The following is a 6223-nucleotide window of genomic DNA, read 5'->3' on the forward strand; positions in this document are numbered from 1 at the left end:
TCTAAAATTGACCTTAGAGGAGCGTACAACCTCATCCGAATTAAATCTGGAGATGAGTGGAAAACGGCCTTCAGTACTCAGTCGGGTCACTACGAATACCTGGTGATGCCGTTCGGCCTGTCCAATGCTCCGGCAGTTTTTCAAGACCTCATTAACGATGTGCTCCGTGACTTCCTAGGGAAATTCGTGGTCGTTTACTTAGACGACATCCTGATTTTTTCTAAATCAATGGAACAACATGTTACCCAGGTGCGTCTGGTTCTTCAAAAGTTATGTGAGAATCATTTATATGCCAAGCTGGAGAAGTGTGAGTTTCATGTCACGGAAGTATCTTTTTTAGGGTACATAATTTTCCATGGAACCAAAGAAACTCCAGGCCATCCTTAGTTGGGCGCAACCCACCAATTTAAAAGCAATTAAGCGTTTTTTAGGGTTTGCGAATTATTATAGGAGGTTCATTCATTCTTTTTCTGACCTGGTTGCTCCCATTGTAGCTCTGACAAAGAAAGGAGCGGATCCTACCAACTGGTCGCGTGAAGCTGAGTTGTCCTTCCGGGCCTTGAAACAAGCCTTTGTCTCGGCTCCAGTCCTCTGACATCCTAATCCGGAATTGCCCTTTGTGGTGGAGGTTGATGCCTCGGAGGTTGGAGTGGGGGCTATCCTTTCTCAAAAGGATCCGGAGTCTCTGGAGTTACATCCTTGTGCCTTTATGTCCAGGAAATTCTCCTCCGCTGAATCCAACTATGACATTGGTAATCGGGAGTTACTGGCGGTAAAATGGGCTTTCGAGGAGTGGAGGCATTGGCTGGAGGGAGCAAAACATACTATTTCGGTATTGACTGACCATAAGAACCTGCAATAGATTGAATCGGCTAAGCGGCTTAATGCCCGGCAGGCACGTTGGGCATTATTTTTTACGCGTTTCAAATTTATAATCACTTTCAGGCCTGGTTCCAAGAATACTAAGGCTGATGCCCTGTCACATAGCTTTCTTCCGGTTCACAATAACAATCCTGTTACCCCCATACTTCCATCTTCGGTCATCTGGGCGGGCCTCACACAAGATTTATTTACCCAGTTAAAACAGCTTCAACACCAAGCTCCTAGAATTACTCCTGCTGGTCGTCTTTACGTCCCTGAGTTTTTGAGAGTTACTGTTTTAACGGAATTCCATGATAACAAAGTTTCAGGGCATCCAGGAGTCTCTAAGACATTGGAGTTAGTCTCTCGCTCAGTATGGTGGCCTGGTCTTTCTAAAGACGTCAAGGAATTTGTTTATTCAAGTCAGGTTTGTGCACAGCATAAGGTTCCCCGTTCCTTGCCCATCGGGCAACTTATGCCCGTAAATGTTCCTCTCCGGCCGTGGTCTCATATTTCCATGGATTTTGTGGTTGACCTTCCCCTTTCAGCTGGATTCCGAGTCATATGGGTGGTAGTGGACCGTTTTAGTAAAATGGCTCATTTTATTGCTCTTCCCCGATTGCCTTCTGCCCAAGGGTTGGCAGTTTTGTTTCTCCGCCATGTATTCAGGCTTCATGGGTTGCCTACTGATATTGTTTCTGATCGGGGTCCACAATTCATCGCACAATTCTGGAAATGTTTTTGTGCCTCATTGAAGATGAAATTGTCGTTAACATCCGGTTACCACCCACAATCCAACGGGCAAACCGAACGAGTTAACCAATCATTGAAACAATATTTGCGCTTGTATTCAGCCAAACTCCAGAATGATTGGTCCGAGTTTCTTCCGTTGGCTGAATTTGCTTACAATAATTCTTGTCATTCCTCCACTAAAGAGTCTCCATTCTTTTCAGTTTTTGGTTTTCACCCCAGATCTAATTCTTTTTTTCATCATTCCTCAGTCTCCTCGCTTACCTTAACCTCCCATCTCAGAGCCATTTGGAAAAAGGTGCACCTTGCTCTCAGAAAAGCGGCCTTTCGAGAGAAGAAATTTTCTGACAGGCTCCGACGTCCTTGCACTTTTAAGGTGGGAGATAGGGTGTGGTTGTCGACTCGCAACATCAGGCTTCGACAATCCTCAGCTAGACTGGGACCCAAATTTATTGGGCCATTTCTTATTATTAAAAGAGTCAACCCAGTTGCCTTTCGGTTACGTTTACCAAGATCTCTCAGGATTGGAAATACGTTTCATTGTTCCCTGTTGAAACAATACGTTTCTTCCAGTAGATTTCCTCGGAAGATCTCTCAGGGTAGATCTCCAGTGGATGTACAGGGACAACAGGAGTTCTTGGTAGGGGGTCTGGAGTGAGTGCTGACATCTGGTCCAGACTGAAGGACCTTGCAACGATTACTGACATGTCGTCTACTGTCACTGCATATGATTCTGTCACCTTTGAAAGAATGGTGGAGAAAAAGAGGCAATTTGGAGGCCCTTGCACAAACTGGCTTTATTCTACCTAAGTTGCCCTCCCTCCAGTGTGTACTCCGAAAGAGTGTTTAGTGCGGCCGCTCACCTTGTCAGCAATCGGCGTACGAGGTTACTTCCAGAAAATGTGGAGAAGATGATGATCATCAAAATTAATTATAATCAATTCCTCCGTGGAGACATTCACCAGCAATTGCCTCCAGAAAGTACACAGGGATCTGAGATGGTGGATTCCAGTGGGGACGAATTAATAATCTGTGAGGAGGGGGATGTACACAGTGAAAGGGGTGAGGAATCGGAGGATGATGAGGTGGACATCTTGCCTCTGTAGAGCCAGTTTGTGCAAGGAGAGATTGATTCTTTTTTGGTGGGGGCCCAAACCAACCAGTCATTTCAGTCAGTCGTGTGGCAGACCCTGTCGCTGAAATGATGGGTTCGTCAATGTTTTTCTTTTCAATCTAAACCCCTGCAGTTTTCTGTAAGCATCTGCTTCGCTATGATGATCAACAAGTCACAAGGGAAAACACTCAGGGCTGGAGGCGTAGATCTTAGGACCAGCTGCTACAAGCATGGCAGAGGTGTCACTATCACTGGTGACACCCAGAGAGGCGGCGAGGGAGATTGTAATGCAGTGCGCGCAGATAAGCAGCGCAATGGTAAAAAGGAGGCATGGTCTCATAGGTAGGGGCGTGGCCTGAATCACCATTTTGTTGCTGCGGGTATCCCGGGGGTTGGGGGCTGTACCCGGGGACTAGTGTGTGAGTGGTGCTGGCTCCTGCACAGTGACAGAAACTGGGTGTTGCACGTAATGTCACAGTGAAACACCCATATTCTGTCACTGAAGAAGAGCCGGCACTTTGGTGTCACCCCACTTGGCGGGTGACACTCGGGTGTGTGCCGCAACCCCGTTGTGATGCCACTGACCCATGGGAAGCTTTACGTGGCTTACCCATGTGTTAGTAGCCCCAAGCATCTTTTGTGTTAGTCCCTGAAGAAAAACTTCAAATATTGTTTACAATTTTGTAATCAATGGCCTAATTCAGTAAGGATTGCAAATTCTGCTAAGTAACAGAATTTGCAATCCTTTGGTTCGCATGCTGGGGCCACCCATCACAGGGCATGGCCACCCAGCATGCCGCCTCCCTTCTTGACCACGCTGAAATTGCAGTCCCAGTGCAGTTCAGCGTGATCATAAAAAATGGGTTAGCCTCCTGTTGGTGCAGACTGTACGTGTGCGCAGGAAGCCGCCACCATTTTTGTGATCGCAACGGCTGCATGTGATGTCATGCAGCCGCTCTGACCACGCCTCCTGTTTCTCCGTTGAAGCCCTGCCCCCGCACCGCTCCATCTCCGACTTTGAAATGGAGTGTTGCTGACCCCCCCCCGCACCGATTGACAGTCACAGAAAATGCTGGCGCATGCGTATGCTCTTAGCAATTTTTGCAGTTGAATTGCTTATTGTGATTGCAATCCAACCTGAATCAGGCTCTATTACCTATCACAATGCACTGCAGGTAGTACAAAATGGGGTTAATATAGGAGAAAACCCCCCAGAGCTGTGCTCCTTAACTGTCCCTGGTGGCTAGTGGAGCGGCTGCCCAGTAATCAGTGTCCACGCCAGTGCGCACACGGCCCGCCCCCTACAGCCATGCTGGATCACGGTATAGTGTGGGCACAGAAGCCCCTTACCTCCCTTTCATCAGCGGCCTCGTGATCCCGGAGGGCGGTGTGTGTGTGACTGACCTTAGGAAGAAACCGGAGCCTCCGCTGCAGTGACCCAGCAACCAGGGCACGGGAGTATACTGCGCCGCTGGGAGTGACGGAGCTGCAGTAAAGATGTCTATTAGACCTAGCCTGCTGCAGCCCTTGTACATTCTTATAAAAAAAGTTCTTCTTTTCTTGTCAAAATTAATAGCTAAGTATAGGCTGCCTGAGGCAGCCCCCTGTTAAGTGTCCTGCTACTGAAGGCACCAACTACAAACTGAGCTCCCTGTTCATGGAAGCGAGGTTATAGAGCAGGGGGCGCTGAGCATCTTGGGAACAGTCAAAAGCTTTGAGCCTGTTGGTGCCTCAGATCAAGATCCTACTCTACACCACAATGTGAATCCTTGCGGAGTCCAGTGTACCCCACAGAAGAAATGAATGTGTCACACCCATTGGCAGCAACATTAGAATAGCTGCTGATGGGCACAATTGAGAAAGGAAGGGGGGAAAACATTTGAATCCAGCACATATATGTAATTTGAATATGTAATTTGTACCTTCCTACTTTAAAATGTAATGGATGAACCTCACCCTGTGAGAACTATCTTCATGATCAAGAGATCTCATATGCAAGATAAGTATGTGTTGGCAGAGGCGCTCACTGGGCAGAGATGCTGATCGCATCTCTGGCATGTGCAGGTGCACTGCGGCACCAGCACACACACACACACTTCAGACCTGATCTCCTGTTGTGTGAATATGCACAGCAGAGATCAGGTCTGAATACAGCTGTCAGTAAGGCAGGGATCTGCTGCTGCCAGTGAGGCAGGGATGTGCTGATGTCAGTGAAGCAGTGATCTGCTGCTGCCAGTGAGGCAGGGATCTGCTGCTGCCAGTGAGGCAGGGATGTGCTGCTATAAGTGAGGCAGGTATGTGCTGCTGTCAATGAGGCAGGGATGTGCTGCTGTCAGTGAAGCAGGGATGTGCTGCTGTCAGCGAGGCAGTGATCTGCTGCCCACTATCTCCCTATCACCCCTGCCTGAGTCACACACTTTCCCTGTCACCCCTGCCCCAGTTACCCACTATCTCCCAGTCACCGCTGCCTCAGTTAACCACTATACCTGCGACCCCTGCCTCAGTCACCCACTATACCAGTCACCCCTGCTTTAGTCACCCACTATCTCTGTCACCCCTGCCTCAGTCAACCACTATCTCCATATCACCCCTACCTCAGTCACCCACTATCCCTGTCACCTCTGCCTCAGTCACCCACTGTCACCCTATCACCCCTGCCTCAGTCACCCACTATCCCTGTCACCCCTGCCTCAGTCTCCTACTGTCCCTGTCACCCCTGCCACAGTCATCCACTATATCCCTATCACCCCTGCCTTAGTCACTGACTATCTCCCAGTCACCCCGGCCTCAGTCACCCACTATCTCCCAGTCATACATGCTTCAGTCACCCACTATCTCCCAGTCATCCCTGCCTCAGTCACCTACTGACACCAGTGCAGACATTTCTGCTGCGGCCTCTCCACTCTCCAGCGTGAACGTACTGACGACTGAGGAAATCCGCTTCCCAGTTGAGGACTCCGGGAATGAACACTGCCGATATTGCTGGCAGATGACGTTCTACCCAACTGAGGATTTTTGATACTTCCAGCTTTGCCATGCAATTTCGAGTGCCGCCTTGATGATTTGTGTACACTACCGTGGTGTCGTTGTCCGATTGTACTTGAACAGGCCTGTTCTGTACTAGAGGCAGGGCCAGTGTCAATGAATTGAACACTGCCCGCAATTCCAGAATGTTTATCGGGAGGAGAGATTCCTCCCTGGTCCACCGATGGTGAAGGGTCGTCATCACGGCCATGACCTTGGTGAATTTCCGAGGTGCCATGGCCAAACCAGAAGGCAGGACCTGAAATCCAAAAACTAACCAGGCACAACACTGCTTAGCTTCCAACATCAGATTAGATTGGACATATCCAGTGTGATGCGGCTGTAGATGATTTTTGCTGTTTCTAACTTCTACTTCTAACTACTGGTACATCAATGAATAAGTTTCAAAATATAATGCATCAAGAGAACGGTGTTGGTAGTATAAAACTACCTACAGCACCTGGTATTCCCAGG

This window comes from Pseudophryne corroboree, unplaced genomic scaffold (assembly GCF_028390025.1).
Source record: "Pseudophryne corroboree isolate aPseCor3 unplaced genomic scaffold, aPseCor3.hap2 scaffold_971, whole genome shotgun sequence".
Taxonomy (NCBI): domain Eukaryota; kingdom Metazoa; phylum Chordata; class Amphibia; order Anura; family Myobatrachidae; genus Pseudophryne; species Pseudophryne corroboree.